The sequence below is a fragment of the Pteropus alecto genome, unplaced genomic scaffold (genome assembly GCF_000325575.1).
Source record: "Pteropus alecto unplaced genomic scaffold, ASM32557v1 scaffold20, whole genome shotgun sequence".
Lineage (NCBI taxonomy): Eukaryota > Metazoa > Chordata > Mammalia > Chiroptera > Pteropodidae > Pteropus > Pteropus alecto.
The window spans coordinates 25357453-25383775 of record NW_006436298.1 but is presented as its reverse complement, the minus strand read 5'-3'; the positions used below and the strand labels follow the sequence as shown (position 1 = coordinate 25383775).

General features: G+C 39.3%; 1 pseudogene; it reads right to left on the bottom strand.

The window, feature by feature from the left end:
- Window positions 1-15353: 15353 nt before the first annotated feature.
- On the bottom strand, window positions 15354-15472 carry LOC112480801 (annotated as a pseudogene).
- Between the last annotated feature and the right edge of the window lie 10851 nt (window positions 15473-26323).

The window sequence follows — 26323 nt, the reverse complement described above, 5'->3', positions numbered from 1 at the left end:
GGATTTTGATGGGGATTGCATTAAATCTGTATAATGCTTTAGGTAATAAGATCATTTTAACTATGTTGATTCTTCCAATCCAAGAACATGGAATATCTTTTCATTTCTTTGTATTTTCTTCGATTTCTTTTAATAGGGTCCTATAGTTTTCATTATATAGGTTAAACTGAAAATATTTAGCTTCATTTTTCCTTAAGGAATTAATAAGTTGTTCTTACTTTTTCATTTTGCCATGGATGGTTAAAGAATTTATTCTGGCCAGGTGCCAGTACTGTGAGGGGAAACTACATTTGGGAAACTACAAATCTGAATTCAGATCTTCACTTTTTTTTTTTTGCTTTTTTTTTTTGCTTTTGTATCACCTAAAGGAATTTTTAAAATCTATGTATGCCTTATTTTTAAGATGAGATTAACATTTTTCTCGATCATTTAAATAATTGCAAACTATGTATAGGTGTATTGTAAACAGTGCTATTTTAAAATAAAACTGTTATATCATGGCTCTTTTTTTAAAATATGGAGCTGCAATCATTTTTCTAGTGACAAAATATTTGCTTCAGTACCTAATGTAAGCCCATTGCCCTATTCCTACACCTTTCTTCATACACAATTAACTTTTTGTTTCGCTACTTAATCACAGTATGATAATTTCAAAGACATTTTTAATGTCAATAAAACACACTCCTGCAGTGCCAGAAATGCACATAACTTATAAAGCAATGATAACTTAAACAACAACCAGGTTCCTATAGATTCATTTGGGCATTTACAACATGACCAACAACGACTGTGACTCACATGCCAATTTCAATGACGTGAAAATGCAGGAAATGTGCACCTTAGAATTGGATTGAGGAAAATATGGTTGGGTGACCTCATTGAGAGAGAGACATGTGGGTATTCATAAGGAAAGAGCTGATCTATGCTAGCGTGTGAGAGAGAGCGAGAGCGAGAAGGAGAGGGAGAGGGAGAGAATTCAATTCAATGTTATTTATGAGACTAGCTGCCTTTTCATTTTTGAATTAAGATCTTTCCTTAAGGAGTCTCTCCACATACCTCAGATAAGGACCTGGCTTAAAGGTAGGCAGACAGTAGATGCCAGGCAGCCATGAGTCTCCTCTGCCCAGTGGTTCTCCAAGTCTGATTCCCAGACCAGCAGCCTCTGCCTCACCTGGGCACCGTTGGAAATGTAGATTCTTGGCCCAACACAGACCAGCTGAATCAGAACACAAAGGGGTGGGCCCAGCACGCAGTGTTTTAAAAAGCCCTCCAGGTGATTTCCATACAATCTATAGTTAGAACAACGGCCTCAGGGGAAGTCTAAACCAATGATAAAAAGAAAAATTAAGTCATTCTGTTTATTTCCTTTTTGTTATCCCATTTGCTTATAAAGTCTTATTTAAATTTCCAGTCCCTTTCAGGTGTCCTCAGGGGAAGTAAGGAAGGAAGCCTGTGTTCATGCTTGAGCCAGGATGTCCAAGAGGGCACACCTTGAGGCCATCTTGGTGGCGGCAGCAGCGGTTAGTGAGAATCCCTTAGGAGAAGAATAATCTTAGAGAAAAAAACCATGGGTCCAGTTTGGCCTCACTTGTACAGCTGTACACTACCACAGAGGTCCCCGAACCCCGGGCCATGGACTGATACCAGTCCGTAGCCTCTTAGGAACCGGGCCTCACAGCAGGAGGTGAGTGACAGGCGAGGAAAGGAAGCTTCATCTGTATTGGCAGCCGCTCCCCAGCATTAGCATCACCTCCTCAGCTCCACCTCAGATCATCAGACATTAGATGCTCATAGGAGCGTCGGTCCCTGGTGTCAAAAAAGATTGGAAACTGCTGCACCACCAGACCCAGTTATTAAACTCAGGGGATTTGAGTTAGTTTTACGGAGGCATTGTTTTCTAAGGTGAAGATGATTTGGAGTGGGAGAAGTCACCCTGTGAGAGAGTTCTTTCATTTCGATGTCCCTATGCTCCTCAGTATGTCTAGAGACAGTCTCCATTTAGTGTCTTTCATTCATCTTTAACACTTTACCAAAAGAGAGAAACGAAACAAGAAAAAGCCTCAGGCTCAGTGCCTTGGCAATCTCCAGTTTCTAGCTAGAATTCAATAATATTTTCTTGTTTTCTCCATTATTTCTCTTCGTGGTTAACATGAATTATGGCAGGAGATAACTGGTCTTCCATCCGAAGTCATTATTCATAAGTTCCAGTTAAAGAAAATTTATTTAAGTGAAAGATGCAACATTTTAAAGAAAAACATTAGGAGAGTGATAGCAGAGGAGACTGGAGGGTATTGTATGTAAATTGGAAACACTCTGTTAAGGAAGACTGTGGGTTGTTACCCTGGCGCTTACTCAGAGACTTCAAACTCAGTTCCTCTCTTCAAAGAGACCATTGTTATTCCTATTTCAACCTTTAGGCTGGCTTTCAGAAAAGCATATACATATTACTTTGAACCTTCCTCAATCAGTTATAACAAAAACCAAAACAATAACAACAACAACAACAACAAAAACAGAAGAACATTGAAAAAAGGAAATTGTGACAGATTTTTAGGGTAACTTTTTAAAGATAAAAACTTCAATTAAATTTATGGTAAGCTATCCTTTCTAATGAGAAGAGGACAAATAAGAAGATACAACTCTCTTCTATTACTCTAGCAATGAAAATGCAAATAATTCCCACTGAGAATCATAATTATTTACATGCTGTGCACAAATTATCCTTCTGTATATTATGTTGTAGACATTTGGTTTTAACAAAATATGGCTTTATTAATCCTAGAGTTAAGATTTCTCTATAGCACTATTTCTGTATTTTTTTTTCCATTTAAATACATCTTAAGAATACATATTAATACTTCCCATGGCATATGTGGCAATGGTAACTTTTGTATATAAATACTGACTACTCAGTTAAGTTCCATTATCATCCTGCATTAAGTTCAGCATGTAGAGTTATAGTTGTAATGTAAGTTAATTTCTAATTAGAAAATTGTCATAGTGTATACTTCATAGAGCTTGGAGCAAGTCTTAACATCCTCACTGGTTTGGACAATGTGAAAGTTTGTTGTAAAGCCAAGTAAGTGATGATAAAAGGGGATAGTAACATCCTCCCTCGAAGGGTGATGCTTCAATGTGGGCAGAGATTATTCAACTAGGATTCTCTTGGCAACCAAAGAGGCTTTGACTGGATTCCTCTCTTTGGCCATTTTTCCTGCTGGAATCCAATAACCACCCAAGTAAATAAGCACATCATGAATGTTACTGGATTTCAGAGACTATTGGGAGCCAACAAGCTGATTCAATCATTACTAACAACCCTCAGTTCCAGAGATTCAGAGCCAGGACCCTTGAGTTACTAACTCATTAATAATTAACAAATAAAAACTGAACCAAACTAGTACAATTCAGAACAAAGATGAAAAACACATTAATCATCAGAAGGGGTTGAGGGCAGAAGATGCCAACTTCTTTCAACATCAAGCTCCTTCTACAAAAGAATGTGAGCTGAAATGAAACTATTTGCCAGAGGCTCCTAGACATAAAGGTGGGCTCCTGAAGAAAATGTTCCAGATGCTGGGAAGACAACATCACAAATCAGATAATATTGTGTTCTTGTTTAATTGTTGTCATTATGTGTGCAAAATTTAACCCTGAGGCAAACAGCAAAGACAAAGCTTGCCTGAATTTTCTTCTTTCTCTTCAAGGTGACTGCTTACAAAGTCTTGCCCAATCATCTTTTTCTCTTTCATAACCCGTTACCGTCAAGTTTTCCCAGTTGAAAGGCCATGAGTTCCTGCAAGTGTCTGGAGGTTGAAAACAGGATCTCGCTGCATTTTGTCCCTTTCTGCCTACCTCCTCTCCACCTGTCTCCTTCAGGAACTTGTGGGGAATTTCCTGAGGGTCACCTGCTCACTGCACCTGCAAGTCAATCATAGGACCCACCTCAGCTCTCTTCCGAACTGGTTGGACTCCACCTACATTTCACAAGTGTAGCTATATTATTTGTCTACATGCCTGTGACTTCAAGTTCTGTGTCAAGTGCCCTTGTCACTAAACTCTGGGGCTTTCCCCAGATATAGTTATGTTTCCTGATGCAACTAATCTGGATCTCCCTCTACTCTGGGGTTTTCCCCAGCTTGCTGTGTGATGTTAGCCTCACCACTTACCTCCACCACTCTTCTATTTCCCACCTAGAGTGGTGTGCAATGTTATGACCAATAATTGGAAAACGGGCCTCTTTCCAGGAGACTTAAAATACTTCATGATGGCTACCTGGTATCCCTCACAAAACCCCTGTGAGAAAGTTTTTGTTATTTATGCTGTTTTTACATTTTGGTTTCATTTTGTAGATATAGATACCAAGACACCGAGATGTTTGAATAATTTTCTGGGGATCATGTGTTGTCATATTCACTTGGCACTATATTTTCAAAAGCTTCTGATTGTGCTCTCTGCTCTGTACTATTCAAATCAAGTTGTATAGATAAAAATATTTAGCATTGGTATCTGGCAGCAGTCAAAAATTTTAGTAATCACCATTAAAGCCAGAGACCTTGCTCTTCATTATTTTAGCAAGAATTAAGAAAGATGTTTTGTTACATTTTTGCCCAAGTAATAGTTTTTGTTTCCAACTTAAATGCATGTTCTGTTGCTGCTTCTGAAACTTAGTGGAGTGTCCATGGGCAAGTGTGTGGCCGGGCAGTGCATGCAGCCTCCACTGCCACCACACAAACACAAAACCAAACCTCTTGCAGAGCCAGCACAGCACATGGTTCAAGACAGAAAACACAAGAAGTGGCCTTGCCAAGGTCCAAAGGTCTGGGCAAGAACGCCAAGAGCCAAGTCTCTAGAGAACAAACAAGCAGGCAGAAGGTCTCTCAGGAACAGGATGTGCTGCTGCATTTCCAATTATCCTGGACTCTGGGCAGGGCATCCACCGCTCACAACATGCCCTCTTCCCAGGGGCTCAGTCTAGGAAGAGCACAGGATGTACCTTGGAAAGAGCAACAAGACCATCCACCAAATCATGTTTCTACAGATTGAAAAGTCAGCCTGATTATGAAAAGTTAGACTGATTTTTCAGAATAGTTTTCTTTGAGGGAGAAGTGATATGAACAACTTTCCCCACTCCACACTCAGTGATCCATACTGTGCACTGTCTAAAATATACTGTTATTAGGCCTCCTGAGTTACCTGCACTGTGATTGTACCCAGCCCACACATTTAAAGTTCTATTAATATAGTAAACCAGGATTATGAAGGAAGAAGTAAGGGAAGAAGAGAATAATAAGTGAAGCATGGAGAGGACAGATAAAATAGCATAAACTAGCATATAGTTAAGCGTATAGTTAAATCATAAAGAACTATATATAGCAAGCAAAAGTTTTTATAGTAACAATATTTGAAACTGAACTCAAGTGCATTTGAAATATGACAGCAGGATAAAACTAGGTCCTTGCTTTTGGTTTTTGTTGTTTTGATGTTTTCAGCCTAACACTTGGAAGATGATGCAGAGAATTTCTCAGTGATTGTGGTCTAATAACTGTTGTTAAGGAATAAAAATATGAACACTGTTAGTAAAGTGTTTACTCCCTTCATTTCCTATTTGAGACTTATTTCCTAGCTGTGACTCCAGCAAGGAATTCTGAGTAGACTAGGCTGAGACCCCCAAAACATTTTTAAAGGATTCGTTAGCTATGGAATCATAATGTCTTGCATATGTATTCGAAATGTACGTGACACACTCTTAGATACACCTCTCTGATAATGTGCATAGGACTCCGTAGAGTTACAGACAGTAAACTGATAAAGAAAGAGGTAAAGTGATTGGCTTGATGTCAGAAACCAGGTCTAAAGATATACAGATCTGTAAACCGAGAAAAAGATTCAGTCTGTTCAGGTTGCTGGTTTCCTAAAACAGTAGGCCAGCTTTGAACTTGGCAGTATCTTCCATCTCAGGAGGCGGATGCCAAAAGGGGCATTAACATTACACTGTACAGAAGCAGCATTATAAACATAGTATATAGATATGGCTCCTTGCATTACAAAAGATTCACCTGATATCCCCAGATTCCTCAAAGCGGGGATGAAGTCACAGGAATGCAGACCTCTGGCCTCCCGGCTACTGTGTTCTGGGCTTTGTGGCATCTTCCTCCCAGTGTGACTAAGAACGTAAATGGCATCTTAATCATGTTTCCCTTTTTCTTGCATTATAAGAAATTCTCAGGAGTTCATTGCCACTTAAGATAATAACTTTACCTATCGTCAATCATTATTACATAGACATATAGAGACCACAGTTGGCTTATTAAATGAAAGGCTTCCTTTTTATTCTCTTGGTTAAAAATAAGGAAGGAGAAATCAGACTAAAGGGGGCTTACATCAGAGCTTAATGGCAAATTAAAGTGTGTCTATGGGTGTGTGTGTGTTTCTATGAGTCACCTCTGTTTTCTTTTTGGAATAGACTCTTGGAACCCCTAGGTTGACTTTTACTTTTGTTTTACCTACGTTTCATTTTTGGGTTTCCATGGTATCAGGGTTAAAGTCATCCATTTAAATTGAAACCTTACCTTTTTTCCAAATGTGTTTTCAAATATTTTTCATTTAACTTTTTAAAGATCAAATGTAAACACATAACTTTTGCAAAACAGCTCTTAGCCTAGTGCCTTGCAAATACTTAGTGCATAAGAAATATTTATTGATATTTCTGTTCCCAGTTTTATTCTCAAAATATACTTTTTGATGCTTCAGTCTTCTGCATGGGACCTTGTTCCCCTTGATTAACAGATGAGAGATCTAAGTTCACAGACATCAGTGGGAGAACCAGGACTCCCACAGAACTTGAGCCCCCTGACTCCAAATACTGAGTGCTCTTTGAAGTGCATCACGTGCTTTCTCCCCAAACACTGCTATGAAGTAAGTTTAAAAATTACGAATTAGAATCAGTCATCTGGGTAAGCACTTTGTGGACAAACAGCAGTAATAGTAAAGGTCTCACTGTAAAGTTTGCTTTACATGACAAACTGCAGAATGCTTTAATAGCGTAAATTGATATGTTCTTTCCCTGGAAGCCACCTCTAGAGGGCAGTGCTCTCTTCATAACGGATAGAGTTCCTGGGTTCAGAAGAACTCCCTGGAGCGAAAACCCAAAATGTTTGACATACTTATTAACAATTTTAAATCAAACAGGACACACAAATATCTCAGGCTCAGTACTCTTTCTGTCTGTGTCGGGGGGAAAGAGACTGAAATGGGTATGTAGCTCTGTGGGCCTTTTCCACTCTCCCCCATCCCCAAGTACAAAGGCTTGAAAATTTAACACAAAATGAACTTGAAACTTCCTTTAGAATACCAACCCTACTCTCTAAAGTAAAACATTGAATTTTAAAAGCAGAAGCGCAGACCAGAAGGCTAGCATGATGCGTGCAGAGAACTGCTGCCAGCTGAGCGTTGCTGTTGCTGGAGTCCAAGCGGTAGGAGCCAAGGCCTGAAAAGGAGGCAAAAGACGGGCACAGAGGGCCGCGCACGCCGGGAAAGGAAGTCGACTTTCCTCATGTAGGTTCCAGGAAGCCATGGAATGGCTTAGCAGAGAGAGACAGGGTCAGATTTGGGTTTTATATGGATCATTCTGGAAGCTCTAGAAAGAGCAGAATGGAGAGGAGCAAGTCTGGAAACTAGAAAGCCAGTTAGGAGGCTGTCGCATTAGTTCCGGCAAGAGAACGCGCACCTGAGACAGGGCAGCGGTGGAGGGAGGGGAGGGGAGAAGATGGATTTGAGGAACTCATAGGAGAGGAAACCATCGGGACATAATAATAATTAGATGACGAGGGTGAGGAAGAGAGGAAAATCAAGGCTCACATTTCATAACTTTGGTCACCGGGTGAAGAGAAGGTGAAACAACAAACAGATTGAGGTTAGAGAGAAGTGCTACTTAGTTTTGAAAATTCAAATCTGGAATACATGAAGAGTACCCAAGTGAAAGTGAAGGTGTCTGGCAGGTAATAAAATTTGTGAGTCTGACGCTGGGAGAAGAAATCCGAGTTGGAGATCGAATTAGAGAGCATTAGCATATAGGTGGTGGTGAAAATCCTGAGAGTGGATAAATTCACCTAAGAAGAGTATCAATAATGAAAAGAGCAGTAAGCTAAAAGCAGGCCCTGGGGGATACTAGCACGTAAGTGGTGGGTGCAGAGAAAGAAGCCCATGGTTGAGAAGAAACAGAAAGGAATGAGACAAACTGAGAGAATTACTTTGGCGGGGGGTGGGGGGGGGCTGGGCAGTGGTACACATAATCAACACTGCCAAATGCCCCAGAAATGTGTAGCAACACAAAGATTGGAAAATGTCCATTGGATTGTTTAATTAAAAAATACTGGTGGCCTTAATAAGAGCAGAAGCCAGATTGCAGGAGGTACAGAATAAATGAAAGGCACATGACGTGGTCACATTGAGTACAGGTTATTCTTTTAAGAAGTTGGGATAAGAGGGAAGAAGACATGAGATATTCTTCAGGGGACATTAGGCCGAAGGTAGATTTCTTTGTCAATGAATGGGAAGGAGGTGAATAAGCTTATAGTCTAAAGGGAACACAGCTCCGCAGGAGGAAAGGATGAAGTTTCAAGAGGGAGGATGGCTGTGGAGACTGATTTCGTCACGTACGACGGGGCGGGCCCAGAACGAAAGGGGGCACCACATCTGAAACTGGAGAAACATAATGAGGGGTGTGGGTGCAGCTCGGTTCGCAGGTGTGGAGGAGGCAAGAAATTGGGTGAGTTCATGTTCAATTGCCTCTATAGCAGGAGACTTTATTATTTTTTATATTGCTCTTATTACTGTGTCGTTTCCAACAAATGAACAGGTCAGACTGTTGTGTTTTCCCAGCCTTACCTTGAAGGACTGGAATCACTTTTATACTTCTGGGCTGAAAGCAAGTTTCTGGGATACGAGGATGGCTGCTTCCTTGCAGGTTCTTCTTTGAAGTGGTGCTTTAATTGGGATTCTACAAACGGTCATTAAACTGCCTACTGTGTATCTGTGTTTATATCTGAGGAAGTGAAGGTAGAGCTGGTATGGAGGTTGAAGAAGGTGAGTGACAGGACCCTGGGGGTGACTTTTTTGGACTAGAAACAGGGGCCAGTGGTAGCGAGTTGTGCTAGTGGCTAAAGCCAGGCCCCTCCTGGAAGCAGTTCCTGGAAGCTGGCAGGATCTCTGAAGAGATGGCACACATCTGTGAGGGGTCTTGAGCTCACCAGTCATGAAAACCCAGTCACCTTGGGTGAGTTGGTCAAAGCGTGGAATGGGGTGGATAGGTCTGGGGAATGGAGCCTCCAGCCTTAGGATAACCATTCTGGCCCAGATGGTAAATAACTAAGCTATAACTATAGTAGGCTGGAGAAGGTCTCCTCTGGTTTCCTGCACCGAACAGTCCTCTAGGGATATCTGACAATCCTTGGAGAGAAGGGGCTCCAAGAATGATTGCCACCCTGGAGAGAAAATTTTGACTTTAATTTTTTTTTAAGTGCTATATGACATTTTTTCACTCCTCAGTATCATGGAGAAACTTCATCACCAATACAGCTCAATTTTCTTGACAAAGTAGAAAGTTTGCTAATAATGAGAATATGGAATGGATGTCAGATGGAGGGTGTGAGACACATAAAATCATTTTTTTAAACAAGGAGTCTTTAGACTCTTGGAATCAAAGAATGTCGATATTGGAAAGGACCTGCTAAACCCGCTATTCTAGGTTCCAGTGAATCTCTTCCACACATACATTTTACAGATGAGAATAAATAAAGCTCAGAGAAGCTAAAGGTCATACCTAAAGCCACCCAAGACAGCAGCGCTTCAGCCTGTTTGCTCTCATTTTACCCTCAGTTAAAGCAGCACCCTTTCCAGCGCCAACCCGGGGTGACCACTGTGCTGTGCACGCCCCTCACGCAAGGCTGTTGCGCCACACAGAGGCTGCCTTGACTTCAGGTTTCACCACAAAAGGTGAGACCAGCTTGAGCAGTCTAGCTTCCTTCTCACAGCTGACCCCCGCAGCAGGACAAAGGCAGCCCGGCTTTGGACCAGGTCCCTGGCCTCACCTGACACCAGGAGGCTGCCCTCAGGCCAGAACCAGGCAGCTGCTCGTCTCAGCTGCTACTGCGCAGGGAGGGAGGGGACTGCAGAATCAAAGCTGAGAAAGCCCTTGGGCTCCGGTCCCTGTCATCCACAAAAGAGAACTGAGGTCTCTGAGTAGCTGGAGGGGTTGCCCAGACACCTAGGGAGTCTAAATCAACAGGAAAAGCCCACTCATTCTAGTTTTTCTTTTTCCACGCTTCTTTTCCAAACACACAGCTCCTCATTTAACTGCAAAAAAGAACAGCCAAAGCCTCCCTGTATTAAAATCTGCACCAAGAACACCCTGTACAGGTCACTCAAACTCGGGTACACACTGAGTCCTGGAAGAGCTGACAGAGGCAAAGGAGCCCCGCTCTCCTGCCTCCCGTAAACTGGGTCACCGCTTCATGCTGAGGAAGGAGGAAAAGGAGCACTCTGCACTTAGTTGATGGGATATTAATGGAATCGAGGAATGGCAGGGAGAGAAGCTATAAAAAGACTAGGGCTTCCCCTTTAAAACTGGCAGCCCCAAACCCTAGGTCCTTTAGGAAAGAAAGGCCAGACAGCAAGGACCGAAGCAGAAATCTACACTGTGAATGTTGGTTGCCAAAAGAAAACCCTGTGGCTGAACCCAAAGGCACAGAAGGGACCCAATCAAGCCAGGTGACCAAGCCAGGTGGGGAAGGAGAGATCAGGCTGAGCAGAGCTAGCAAAAGCTCACATAAGTTTGCTGTGTGAACAGGCCAATTTTCTTGATTATGCTCTCCCTGATTTGTTCCTGGAAATAAAACCACTCCACCACATTGCATCCTGGAGTTCTGTGTCCTTGCTCCATCCCTAAACAGGCCCTACACTGCAGTTTCTGGGATCCCCTAGACCAGGGTTTCTCAAAGGAGGGGAAGGTAAACATACTCTATATGCAAAGTGATTTTAAGGGCACATGATAATTTTTATTTTAATAGTTACATGTTTATTTTTACAGTCACTCACTAGTTATAATAACTAATACTAGTTTTCCACTTATAATGAATAAAATTACTTAAAAAAAAGTCAGTCAATTCAGAGAAAATGATTCTGACAAAAATAATAAAGGTGATATATAACAGCCCCAAATCTAGGAAAAACTGCCCAGAATCTTCCCAAACAAGGAGCAATGTCAATAGCAGTCAACTGTGCCTCACTGTGAGCATAATAAATGGTCTGAATTCTCCTACCCTGTGTGGATACCCCAGAGATTTGTTTTTGTTCTGTTTTGTTCTGTTCTGTTTTGTTTTGTTTTGTTGTTTTGTTTTGTTTGTGGGAGGCTCTTTATTGCTCTATTAAACTTTCCAGATGGGTGTATTTCATTTTCTCATTTTACAGTTGAGGGATTCTGGGCCTCCTTTATCCCAAAGCACTTACAGGACCAGGGGTTTGGAGAACTGTGGAGGGCTTCTAGTTCCTAATAAAGACCTCCTATAGAAGAATGAGTAAAGTATGAAGAACGACTCTTCTATCTTCTTCCAATGACATATTAAATGCTAAACAGGAAGGCCACATTAATTTTCATATGTGATATGAGATTCTTTGGCCCATGGAGGGCTATACTCCCATCTTTCCTCTTTATCTCTTCATTTAAGACTGAAAAAGCAAAACCAGTTAGACCAGTGTTTAATCCACTGTAATCTCTAGTCTTGGAAAGCCTTCCAAATCCGTGACATTTCTGTCTATAAACCCATCAGGCAGAGATAGTAACTTGGTTCAGTGCCAGGATAAAGCTGAAATTCAGTAAATATTTAATGTTGTCAATGAAATAATTTCCTTAAACTCTGACCTTCGTTTCAGCTGGTTTCTTTCAAAAGAAGATAAATAAAAGCAAGAAGAGATCTATTTTAGTACTGGCAAATATACAGAAATAAGGAAAATAAGCTACAAGAGAACACAAGTTGATCGATCCAATTGAAAAATAAAAATATAAATGATTTGATATTTTGTCTAAAAAAACCTAAATTTTTTCAACAAATTGACTAAGTTCATTAATGTTTTTGGTATAGTCTCTGCCTGCATTTCCTAGTAGCAGTGTTTTCAAGTGGGGCATCTCACAAAACTCCCCTTCTGTCAACTTCTCCTACCTCCTCCTATAGTTTGGTTTTATGGAGTTCTGCATATAAGAAACAGAATGAAAATGAGGCATATAACCTGACACTCAAAGAAATAGAACTAAAAGTGGAAATACTAGAACTGAGTTTGAGTCTCTCTCCAATTTATGATTGAAAGTTTTATATTCTGGGACATATCATTACATCTGCCTGGTGTCAATTTTCCCACATGTAAATAAGGTGGTAAGACTCCCGAGCCATGGATTCTTAACTTGGTGTCCACAGATTCTGTAAGAGCTATGTAAGACTTCTAAAAGCAAATTTAAAATGTAGTGATTACACAATTTCACTCTTCTAGGTAGAGAATCCATAATTTTCATCTGATTTGCAAGTGTCAACAACCATGTCCTAGATGACTTAAGGTCACTTCCTGGTCTTGCGTTTTATTACTATAATAGGCAGAGAATCACAGGGTAGTGAACAGGTATAAAAGTAGGTAAGTGGCAGAAGATAGGCATAGAAGTTATTGTTCTCCTATTCTTCTACCAATGCTGAGCACCTATAGGTTTTTCATATTTTCCTAAAGTCACTCTACCTTCTGGGAAGAAGGGAACCCTGTGCAGAATACAAGGCATACCATCTTTGCTATTATTAAATCATAAAAGCATTCCTAGACATTCACCAACTAGATTTGCGTAATTCCTACCACATATTATTTCCATTAGCTTTGACTGAAAAGAAAATCTTTTATGATACTATTAAGTGAAGATGCAGAATGACTGAAGCCATGTGCTGATTGTTAGAGGTTTCTTAAAAGCGTGGTTTTGATTGCCTTCTAAAAGTACAAAGGCCAATAAACTGAATGGGATCTGCGGAGGACAGGGGTGAGAAGAAGCAATAATAAAATGGTGAGCTATTGAAAAGATGCGACAGTTAAAAATCCAAAATTGGCACATTTGTCTATAAAGTGAAGCCCCCTGGAGACATTCACTCTGTACTTACTGAGCTAAGTAAGAGAGACAAGCTAGCATTAACCCTTACCACTTCTTTGTTGGCACAGAGATGGGAGAGGGGGAAGACCAGGGGAAGCCCCTCTCTTCTGTCCACATCTGAAAGGCCAGCTAACTCTTACCAGACATGGGGAGAAAAGACGTCTTAGGTTCTACCAAATAAAACTACCATCTTTATAAATAAAAAAATGGCAAAATATTGGCAATGTCATAAGGTTCGACCTAGTATATGGAATACCTCCAAAGCAGGATATTCCAGCTATTTGGGCATTAAAAAGATGTTCCTGACTCATCTTTCCTTGGCAGATATAATTAAGGTTCTGGAGAAAAAGACAAGAGATAGGTAATTCACTGTGAAAACAAGTTGCCCATTCTTTTTGGTTATAATAATGTTTTTTAAAGGAAAGAAATGTTAAAATTTCAAGACGTCTCTTAAGCAAATCCAAAAAACAGAGGTTGCTGGGTATAGGGACATTTGCAGAGTTTCTTGAGCTTAATCATAAAGGAAGGAAGAAATACTTCAATAAATAGGGAATAGCTAATACCTCAGAAATTATTTAACAAAGAAAGACTTCTGGATCAGCATCATCTCTGAAATTGTTAGATCTTTTTGTTTTTTAAATCCTTGATGCATATAATTACAATATTTAACAGTCTAGATATACCATAATTTAACTAATGCCTAATTACTGGATATATAATTTTTAATCTTTTAATAGTATCAATTTTCCATAATTGATAATCTTCAGTATTAAAAATAGTAGGGTTTGGCATAAGATTATTTTATGCAGAGGAAGTCTGACAGTTATTGAAGTTTGTGTTAAAGTTTCCTATGAGTTTAGGAATGGATAGAAGAAACATTCAGCCAGGCTGTTTGGTCTCTCACAAGCATCTATTGGTTTCTCTGTAATGCATCTATCTATCCAAGGGGGCAAACTAGATAAGGCCTTCATCTCTTATGAGCCCAATGAAAAATTTGATTCAATTAGCTTTATAAACTTTTTATTTAAATTGTTTTGCTACTCAAAGTCCCTGGTTTTCCTTAGAGAATTTATCAGTTTAAGAGATCATTTTTCAAAGAGCAAAATTTAAGGCATTGGGTAGTTTTCCTTCAGTTTTATTGCGGTATAACTGACATATAACGTTGTATTAGTCCAAAGTGTACAACATAATGATTTGAAACACGTCTATCTTGCAAAACGATGACCACAATAAGTTTAGTTAACATCCATCACCTCACATAGTTATAATATTTTTCTCGTGATGAGAGCTTTTAAGATTGACTTTCTTAGCAACTTTCAAATATACAATGCAGTATTGTTAACCATGATCACCATGTTGTTCGTTACAGCCTCAGGTCTTATTTATCTTATAACTGGAAGTTTGTACCTGCTGACCTCCTTCACCCATCCCACCCACCCTTCCATCCTCTACCTCTGGCAAACAACAATCTGCTCTCTTTATCTATGAGTTCAATTTTTTTTTTAAATTCAACATATAAAAAAGGTTATGCAGTATTTGTCTTTTCTGGATTTATTTCACGTAGCATAATGCACTTGAGGTCCACTCATGCTTTCATGAATATTAGGATTTCTTTATTTTTTATGGCTAAATAATATATAAAGTGATACATATATCATATACTAATATATATATAACACATATAATGATATATATTTTTTTTCTTTATCCACTCATCTGTTGAAGAACACTTAGGTTGTTTCCATTTATTGGCTATTGTAAATAATGCAGCAGTAAACATAAGGGTGCAGAGATCTTTTTGAGATAGTAATTTTATTTCCTTTGGATATATACTGGAAGTGGGATTGCTGGATCATACAGTATTTCTATTTTTAATTTTTTATCGCTTCTGGGCCTTTTGGTTAAGATTGAGTGTAGTATCTCTTCTTATTTTTAATTTTTTGAGGAACCTCCGGACTACTTCCATAGTGGCTACACCAATTTACATTCTCACAACAGAGCACTTTTCTCCATGTCCTCTCTTGCATTTGTTGTCTCTTGTCTTTTTGATGATAGCCATTCTAACAGGTGTAAGTTGACTGTGGTTTTAATTCGCATTTCTTTGATGATTAGTGGTGTTGAGCACCTTATCAGGTACCTGTTGGCCATCTGCATGTCTTTTTTTTTTTTTTTTTAACGCTTACAGTACTTGGTATTCCTAAGTGGTCTCCCATCCAAGTACTAACCAGGCCCGACCCTGCTTAGCTTTTGAGATCAGACGAGATCAGGCATGTTCAAGGTGGCATGGCCATGGACTACATGTCTTTTTTGAAAAAATGTTTATTCAGTTCCTCTGTTCACTTTTTAATTGGATTGTTTGTTTTCTTGCTATTGAGTTGTATGAGTTCTTATATACTTATATTTCATTTATATATTTTGAATATGAACACCTTATCAGATATATGATTTGTAAATATTTTTTCATGTATTGTAGGTTGTCTTTTCATTTTGTTGAGAGTTTCCTTTGCTGTGTAGAAGGTTTTTAGTCTATAGTAGTTGAAATGGTTAGATCTTGACAGTACCCATTGCAGCTATGTTAGGAGCAGAAAATCGTAGGGGTATGATGCTTAGACCTCAACTTATGGTGTTAGTGTTACTGGTTACTGGGCCTCCGAAAGAAAGGCAGCAGTGCAATAAAGGTAGGCTCTGGCTCTGTTACTTCTAGCTACAGCTCCCCAGGAAAACTGGGCAACGGAGCTTATGTTCTAGAAGGGTCTAGAGGGGACACTAGTTAAATTTACAAGCTCTATCAGCAGGAGCAAGACTCTTGTTAGTTGATGTTCCAAGGAAGGCCCATCTGTTTTTTCGGCCTTTTCCTAAGAGAGCCAGAAAGGGACTGCTTTAGTTTGTTAATAAGTTGAAGTCCCTAATGAGAAGCTTCGTGATTGAGTCAAAATTTTAAAACAGATAATATGCTGACGTACATACAATTTTAAAATTCACAACTTTTATGAATTTAAAAACACACATGTCATCATCTTGTTTTCTGAACATTTCTTCCCCTAGTATAATAGTGAGGCCAATTGCACCCTCATATATACAAGTAAGTTCAGAGACGACCTATAGTCTCCACTGGACCCTCAGTTATTATTAGTGAATCCACAGGTATGAATAATAATAATGGTAATAGTACATAGTAAATAGCAACAATAATAAACATGTATAATAATTATAAGTCCAGTTAAAATTCTGTACCAAGAAAGAATATTTAAGATATGATTCTTGCCATGTGGGTTGGAGAAAAAGAACTCATAAAATTATTTTAAAAGTTGCCAAACAAAATACAGATAGGACATTTAGCAATAATTTCTAAAATGTATAATATGAACAATAAATAGCATAGAGGGAAAAAGAGAATTCAAATGGAAGCAGGAGGGGTTAAAGAAGCATTGAGGAGGCAGAGCTTTAATTGATGGCTTCCTATTTTGTTTCATTTTTCCCATAGTGAGAGAGGAAAAGTAAGGGGTACCAAGTGGAAAGCCAGGACAAGTAAAAGTAAAAGAGCTGGAAATGGCATGTTTGGGACTTAGTGAATATAGAACAGTTTGACTGGAATAAAGGGACAGATTTTTTTGCTGGGAGTAGGAAAGATCTAATTTTAGTCGTAAGACAGACGGTTTAAAATGCTGTTAGAGATGATATAACTTTCTTTTTTCTAGCAGTGGGTTAGTGAGAAAGACCCATGATTTGTTAACTTGCTCTCCATTAAGATAATCAGCCTGGAATCTACCTTGGTTTCTGGTGCTCTGAAAAGAGAGGGTACACAAATGTCCAGAAGGGAAATCTAGTAGCAAATACAGACTCAATTTTATGAAGTAGCTACTTCACATCCAAAAAAAAAAAAAATAAAGTAAAGAAAAAGAAAAGGGAATAATAGCTAAATTCACTCATATTTCCAACCTGCAAGGACAAATGAAAAGATAACTCTGTTCGGCACATTAAAAGACTCACCCCAGCTTTCTGGGCTATTCCCTGTGGTCTGGAAGCTTGGTAAGTGGCCTGACAGAGCTGATGGATGCTTTGAGTTTTTAATGTTTTTCAGAAAAGCAGTTAGGCATAGCAGCTGGGATTACATGAATAAATCTGTAATAGTCAATGATAAGGCCAAGGGAAGCCCAGCAGCATAAGAACGAAAGACGGGAAAAGAACAGACAAAAATTGGGCAATTTTAACTAAAGCCACTTATTTCATTTCTGAACCAGTTGAGTTACTGTTAGACATATGGACTGATTAGTGTCATCTGGTAAAGAAAGCAGAATGGCAGTAAAGCAGAATAATTATCTTTATAATAACTAAGATTTGTATAGCACTTTTAAATTGTAAAAGACATGAATTTATGATGTGATTTAGAACTCTCAAGAATTGGTGCAGTTCAACAGGATGAGTCTTAACCTCATCGTAGAGATGTAGAAGATCTTGGTGCAAATTTAAGTAGCCACCTTTAACTTAATTATTCCCAGGGTAAGCTGTTGAACCAGTCTTCTGACTTCCAGTGCTATGGTCTTTGACCACAGAATTGTTTCCTTTACCTTAGAGGCACAAAAACAATTAAAAGAATATATATATACACATATATACATATACATATACATATGCGTATATGCGCGTGCACACACACACACACACACACACACACACACACACACACCCCTTCTCTTTTATGTTGGCTAATCCAAGATGTCCCTGAATTTCTTAACAACTTCATTATGATTCTAAAAAAAACCATTTCTAGCCCAATAGCCCACTGAGGTTAGGCTAGAATGCATGGTCAGCCTGCTTTTCTCAAAAGGAGAAAATGAATGTCCCAAGGCATCTTTTGCATATAAAGAATTAATGCCTCTCCTATGCAAAGAATGGCACTAGTTAGCTACCACCGTTGGGAGAACTGAGAAAAATTACGCAAATAATTGTCTGTGTACTATGGTTTGGATAAGGATCCTGGTACAACAGTTATCGTTGAAGAAAGAGTCCCTTGGTGACCAGAAGGAAGTATCAGAGCTCTCCCTGCCTATGCCCTATAGAAGTTTATACAATAATATAGCAATGCTAATGATAACGACGGTCATTTGTTGGGAATTTTCTACATGCCAAGAATTATGTAAGTGCTTTACACACATTACCTGATTTAATCCTCACAACAAATTTGGGAGGAAGGTGTTATTATTACCATCTTACAGATGGCAAATTTGTGGCTCAGAAAAGCCAATTAACCTTGTTCAAAGTCTCACGTGAAAGAAGGGGCAAAACTGAAATTTAAGCTGAGGTCAGTTTAACTCCAAAGCCATCCCCTCACCCATTACACTATACCATGATGAGCAGTACATTATACCTTGCTCTTTTCTGCACAGGGTGACTAATTCTCCCCGACCCTATCCTCAACTGTTTTGGAGAAATAGAAGACTTGTAAGCAGACTGACAAAAACAATGGTTGGGCAACAAATTGGTCCTTGACATTAGAATCAATGCTGAAACCTAAAATAAGTATTATATCATAAATTATATATAAATGGAACTTGAAGGAATCACAAGAGATCATAGACTCCTTCATTCATTCAAATAATATTCACTGGGAATCTAATGTGTGCTACATAATGGTTTAGATGCTAAAGATGAAAAAAAAATGAAATTTCATACTTCCTGCCTTCAAGGAATTTACATTCTAAAAAGAAATATAGGCATACAAACCACCGCAAAACAGTTAATAAGTATAATTATGAGGTATGTACAAAGTGAGAGGTGGCAAAAAGAAAAGAAAGATCAACTCTGTTTGGAGTCCAAGGACGTTTTTCTAGAAAAAGATGCTTGAGATGAGTCTCAAAGTATGAGTAGGAGTTTGACAAATAAAATTGTATGGGAGTGACACTCCAAGAAGAAGAGAACATTCAAAGGGATAGGGTACCACACCACTTGGGAGGTTTGGAGACCTGTGAATAGTCAATATGGCTAACGTATAGGATGAGAGAAAGGGCAGCAGAAATATTAGACTAGTGAGGCTGGTCATAGAGGGTCTTGTAAGTCATTCAATGGGAGAAGAGATGCCATTAAAATCAGAAAAGAGATCATTGCAATAGATTTGGAAAGAGGGGATGAGGAGCTGAGAAATGGGTTAAAGAGGAAAGGTAATAAGGGAGTCAAATCAACAGAACTAAACTTAACTACTGATTAGGTGAAGCAGTTTGACAGGTAATAGGGAGAGAAGAAGAGTCTTGAGGATGACGTTCAGGCTCCTGGTTTGGGTTGGCTGAGAGAATGGGCAAGGCAATAAAAAGTCAGGAGTAGTTTGAGATAGTAATATTGATAGAACCTCTGGGAATGTTCTGCAGGCGCATAAATACACAGAGAGACTCAGTCACACAGATCATCAAATCAGATCCTGGTATCCCCAGTCAAAACAAAATCTGCCCATTGGTGGCATCCAAGTAAACATTTTTCTCACCATGAAAAATATTGGCATTTCGAATTTATATTACTCATTTCTTTCTAAGAGATCAAAGCTGATTTTCCCCAACTTCAAATAAACATGCATAGGAATTCTCTAACTTCTTTTAATATATACTTTTTCATAGAGTCTAGTCATCTGCTCCAACTTCCTACCAGTCAACCATTTCTCATACAAATACACAAGGATTATATGGAACAATGACCAACTTATATATAAGAACCTGTTTACGCTTATCACTTAAAAGGGGAACATGAGCAAAAGCATGGGGTTAAACAGTGTGTACCTTGTCAGGAAGGGGAAAAATAAGAATTCTCAAATAGCACACAATTGAGAAATTATCTTTGTATATAAAAACGACTTTAAAAATTGTTTTTAAATGTTTAATTGGGCATCAGGCCCTTTGGGTGCAGTGTTACAGTAAAAACCGAAGAACTAAAGTACATTCATGTTTACTCCCCATAATTGCCTTGAATTGCAAATAAAGGATTACAGCAAGATAATATGAGGGAGGAAATTCCTTCCGTGTTAAGGATTAAAGAGTGCAGGTAGGGTGGAAAAGAACTGATATGTCTCATGTGTATCCGAGTAAGCAAGAATTGTTAAAGGACATTCTAATTACGATTAGGATAAAGGCCCATTCAGCTAAGCAGTCACATCTGGCATCTAGTGATATCAGTCTGCATAATGGAACTAATAAGTTAAGCTAGTGAGATTGTTGGATTCTCTTGTGAATATTAGACTTATTTCCTCAGTGAGTCAGACTTCAAATGTCAGTGAGATCAATTTCTGTGAATACAATTAATAAGGTAATTAAGAAATAGAGCTCAAGAGGATATTGCCTGATAATTAATAACCAGCTGGAAAGGATAAGTTCCTAGGAATCAGTGAATTAAATAAAGATCAGCGTGGAGAATTTCCATCCATTAGATATTGGTTACCCTTTAAGGCTGCCAGGGTTAGGATCTGAAGGCCATCTGCTAAAAAATAAAACTCAAAAAGGGTTTCTTGAAGTTGTATGTCCCGTCATTTTATGTCCTAGAGAACCTAAAAAAGGGGGGCAGAAGTAAGCAGGGAAAAGGAAAAAGGGAACAATGTCAACCATGAAAAAGAGCGCCTGGTCTTGAGTAAGGGTCCCGGTCCTGGCTCTACTCCCACCTCTGCTAGACATTTGCTATAGAAACTGGAAAGACGCACTTCACTTCGGGGCCTCAATTTTTTCATTAGTCAAATAGAAGGGTTGAGTTCTGTGACCTCTGCGGTCCCTTGAAACTTTGAAATTTGAATTATAAACACAGTTCCTGTAACAATGACAACCAAAAAAGAGCTAAAAAATGAAACCTTGGGCCAGAAAAAGAACAGATAATTGTTGCCTGTTGGTTTTGAATAGGTACTAACAGGTACTGAAGCCCAGATTTTAAAGAAAAAAAAGAAAAATATAAAAGGAATTGTCCCATTTTATTAAGTCACGTGTCTGAAAACAAAAACGAGAAATAAAGTGTGGGACTATGGCTTATTTCTCGGTTCAGCTCCTGATAACTTGCTGTTATAAGAGGTTTAGGCCACAGCTATCAACAAACTACCCCTGGTTATAAGAAACGACATAAAGCATTCACCTCAGATTTCACTCCCCTCAGCGACAGTGTTCTCTGGAAACCAAAGCTTAAAAATCATAGAAACTTTTTCAACTAGAAAGTGTCATTGCTAACCAGACACTCTGTGGTAAGGTGAACATTTTGAAGCTAGGCATCAAATATCTTATGTACACGAGGGCAAGTAAAAAAAAAAACAAAAACAGACAGCTGCCTCAGACAAGGTAAACAGACAGTTTACCTTCTACCTCCTGAAAATGCTGCAAACCCTGAAAATCCATGGAAGTTTCTAGGTTAAAGTTTGGTTACTCAGCTTTGACTGAGGGCCAGCACAGGGACTAGGGAGGGCTGACTGACTATAAAAGTCAATTTTCCTCAAACCACAAAGCAAGGTGGGGTGACGGGGCATCAAGCAGGTGGGGGATTAAAACCCTCATATCACCATGTATACACCCAAAACAAAGTGACATATGGGAAGAATAAGGACAGAAGTAAACTGAGAGTCCCTTTCTCCTTGTAAACTCACCATTAGGAGATGAAGGTAGTCAACTCTGGAGTATGATGTCATCCACGTAGTAGTGGAGCTGGGGGAAACTAAACATTCCGCTAAATTTGGTAATTTTTGGTATTTCGAGACAACATGAAGGTTCTTACAACCAGGATATAGAGCTATCAGAAATAGCAACACAAGTCTACAGCCATGTCACCCTGAACATGTGCAATCTTGGCTGTTCTCTGAAGCTAAGCAGGGTCGGGCCTGGTTAGTTTTTGGATGGGAGATCGCCTAGGAATATCAGGTGCTGTAGGCTTTAAAAACAAACAAAAAGAAACAGCAGCACAGAAGCCACTGAGACAGACAAACAAGGGAGTCAAACAATGGAGCTGTTTTCAAAGTCGCTGCCTGCTACAAACTAAAAGCATAGCTCTACCTTTTGTTCTACCCTGGGCCAGGTGTGCTGCACATTTGAGTAAATGGGAGGCCTGAAATGTCTCAACGCTTGACCCTTCCCAAGGGTCTCTAATGGCACATTTGCTCTTACCTACAAGCACCTGAGCACCAGTAGAACTGGATGAGAATGGACAGCAAGGCCAATTTTCAAAGGGGAAAATAAGTCACTTGATACCAGGCAGCTTGAAAAGCATGTGTAAATAGTGAAGGGCCTGAGTAGAATCGGCATGCTGTGAGGCTGACTGCTCCTATCCTTGCAAATGACCACAGAAGTTTGTGTACCATCTGGCAAGGCTGCCTCCTCTTCCAGACTCTGCATAGCCTGCCAGCCTCTGTAGCTCTCAGGGTCAACCAGGGATCTCCCAAAATGCCACGAAAGAATCACAATTCTTAGCCCCAAGGTCCCACTTGCATCCTTGTTTCTTAAGCAGAGCACTGGGGCATGCTTTGAGTTGTGGTATAAATTCCAAAGAGTAGACATCCAAATAAAATAGGGCAGAGTGTCCTCCTTTGACTCTCCCCTAAGGAGTCTGCACTCCAAAGAGAGCCCACCTTTACAGGTCCCAGAGCAGTGAAAAGATTATTTTGACAGTTGATGGTTTGAAAAGGTAGTAGTTTGTAATTATTTAAAACCCATATGTTTAGCATAAGACATCTGGATAGTAGTCATTAGATAAAGCTCTTAGTGGTGGTTTTTTTTTTTTTTTCACACAAAGCAGCTTAGTTGCAGAGGTGTGATATCATATATATCATAGCAGTGCACAGAAATAATTATAACGGACCTGAATTCACCCAGAAGAACAGCTATGATAAATATAGTTAAATACACTCACCAGGACATCTGTGTGTTATGCTTAGATTTTTCTTTATGGCTCCAGTGTTTGATGTTGTGGAGAAAGTTTTGAGCTAGAAATTTGAATCTAGGTTCTAATTCAAACCACTAGCCAGTTATGTGACCTTGGGCGATTTACCTCCTTAGGACTCAATTTTTCTTACCTGTAAAATGAGGACATCAGTGACCTATAAAATTCCTTCCAGTGACAAGTAATGGTCTAATAATCTTGGATCAAGATTACAAGAAAGTTCATTTGGGAAGAAAGAATGTTCCAGCCTCGCCAGGAGTTTTAAGACAATCACAAGGCCTGGACAGTCTTTGCCAATTATTCCCTTTGTAAGAAGGGAAATTGTCAATGTGTAAAAATCTACAGTATCGTTTTTTCAGTTTGCAGATGCTAACACAGTGGTTGGTTATCAACCAGAGGCCATTCACACCCCTTCTCCCAAGAGATATTTGGAAATGTCTGGAGACATTTTTGTTTGTTACAACTGGTGTGAGGTAGGGGCGTGAGGGGGTGAGGGTTGGTACTGGCATCTAGTGGATAGAGGCCAAGGCTGCTGCTAAACATCATATGATGCATAGGATACCCCGCCACTGCAAATAACATCTGGCCCCAAATGTCACTAATGCTGCTGAGGACATGCTCTGTGTATACACTGGCTAGGTAGGTAGCTGAGTGATGAAACGGGGAGGCAGCCTAGAGAGGCAGCCACCTCTCACCTTTGCCACGTCATGGCCATGTAGGGGATCAGGACTTACTCTTGCCAAAATCTTCCAATTTCTCCAGTGCCATTAATCTATATTTTTCCATGAATTCATCTTCCTTTTAAGTGCTGGTGACAACTAATTCAATTCTTCCAAAATACTAAACTTGCCTGGGCAGGAGAAAGAAGTCAGATTTAGCTGCAGGCTGCCAGTTTGCTGCCTCTCTTTTAAATCTTGGATGGCAAAAACCAACTGCATTCTCTTAGCCTTCAAGAGTATGTGTTCAAAAAAAATATGGCCACCTGAGCTATTGTGCAATTCTATAAGATTAGTTTAAATAGAGAGGTTTTTTTTTTTTTTTTTTTTGGTGGAGGGGGTAGCAAGGGACTGTCCAAATGAGTAAGTGTGAGAAACATGCAGTGAGTGATGGAGAGCAGCAAATGAAACTCCTGTGTTTCTTCTTCTGTCTTGAATTTAGTCTATACTCAGGTTTTGTTTTAATACAAATTTGATTTTCTCTTCCTTCAAGTCAGATTAAATCCCAGAGCCCCAGGCCAGCTCAGGTGATATAAGGTAAAAGCCTTCTTAAACCAGCCATGCCCTTTAGTGAGCCTTTCTTGGCCTCAGCTTCTTGGATGCTGTGACTTGCTCAGAAAGAGTGGTATGGGCTGTTGAATCTTCCTGCCTCACCAGGGCATGAAAATCTGGAGGCTCCAGAAACTTCTTTTAGTGGGCCAAGCCCAAAAAGATTGCTGATATGTCTAGTAAGAGGGGAGAGGTGGTGACATCTCTTCATGTCTGAGGAGGCTCCTCATTTGAATCACAAATTTAAAACCATCTGGCTGGCCTTGGGCTTTTCACTGTTCATTAAGGAACTTTCATCTGGCCTTTTCCTGGCTTTAATCATCTGACTCAGACATAGGACACTTGCACTTTTGAGCACTTGGCATTTACTTTCTTGAGTGACTAAATAATGATGCGGTGATTCAGTTTTCTATCATATAATTTCATCTGTAAAGTTCTGGAACACAAAGCTACCAGTTTTTTTTTATAGCAATTTTGCAGAGAAGGTAACACTATGTTAGTTTCTAAGCACTTCTCATGTTGTCATCACATCTATTGTGACTGTGATACAGAGAACACCTTGTGAATTCAGTTGGTGTGGTCTTATTATATTTATTTTATAGATAGAATAGCCAAACTTTGATTCCCATAACAACCTATGGAGCAGGTAGTAGAGCACAGACTGCATCCAAAAAATGAGAATAGTAGTATCTACCTCATAAAGTTATGAGAATTAAATGAGTTAATAGATATGTAAAGCACTTAGGAAATAACCTGGCACAAAGTAAGCACTAGAGTTAGCTATAAATACCATCATTTTCCAGATAAGGAAACTGAAGCACAGAGAACCCAGGAATCTGACTGCAAAATTTAGCCTCGTAACTATATCACTCTCACTCAACGAAGAAACCAAGAAACCAAGTGCTGAGTCATTCATCACTCAAGGGGGAGATTGAGAATTTGAAATTTGGGTCTTGTCTCTTGATACCAGATTTAGTGTCTTTCTACTTCACACTGTGGCCCCTGAGTACTATAAGATGTGTGAGAAAACAAGTGATGAAAGTGAAAAGTTGTGTGCAACACAGTGATTGGCTCGTCTTACTTTGAATAGAACCAAGAATGTATTCATGAGAAGACCATGGCCCTCTAAACGAAGACAGATAGGAGAAACAAGAGAGTCAATCCAGAAACATAGTTAAGCTCTTACCATTCAGTTATCACATATGTGTGCTCCAACCCATCAGCAAAGAAGTGTTTGTTCCCCACAGGGAGTTCTTTGAGTTCAGCCAAACACACTAAGTTGTGCTTCAAGTCAAAGTAATTGCCCATTCCTGCCCTAGAGAGTTTCAAATATACAGCCACTTGCTAGGTGTCCAGAAACTGATCACTTCATCATCAAACGAGCCAGCCATGGGAGCAATCATTCCAGCAGGAAGGTTAACAGGCAAGAAAATGAATTCTTATGGTTATAAACACATTTTTGCTGCTATGACTAAAATCTGCTGTGATTTTTTTTTAAGTTCAGATGTGTAGATATTTTACTGCTGAAAAAGTCAAGCCACTGAGCTTTTGTTATAATAACTGACCACGCCACGATAGTATTTCTTGACTATTTTTCTGTTGTTATGTGGTCCGCATTATTGATTCTGAATAGATTTGAGCTATTGCTCATCTGCTTTCCAGCATACAGTATTATTGGCTCTGAAGGAAGCATCAGCTTTGTAGGCTGTGAATATATATTATGAGTAATTCCGGGGTGCAAATATTACCAAACCTTTATATGTGCTCTTTGTTTCCTAATAAAACTCTTCTAAGGTCTTCCAAGGGGCCCGCCTCAGCTAACCTAAGAATTCATTCAGCCTATTATGTTAATATAGTAACGTGAGAGTCAGGGCTTCTCTGACTGTTGCTGCATGCAATAGGATGTGATGGTTTTCAGAAGTGGCTTGTTTAAAAAGTTTGCACTTCCTTGGAAGAAAGGTTCATATAATATGACTAAATATTATTATAATCAGTATAC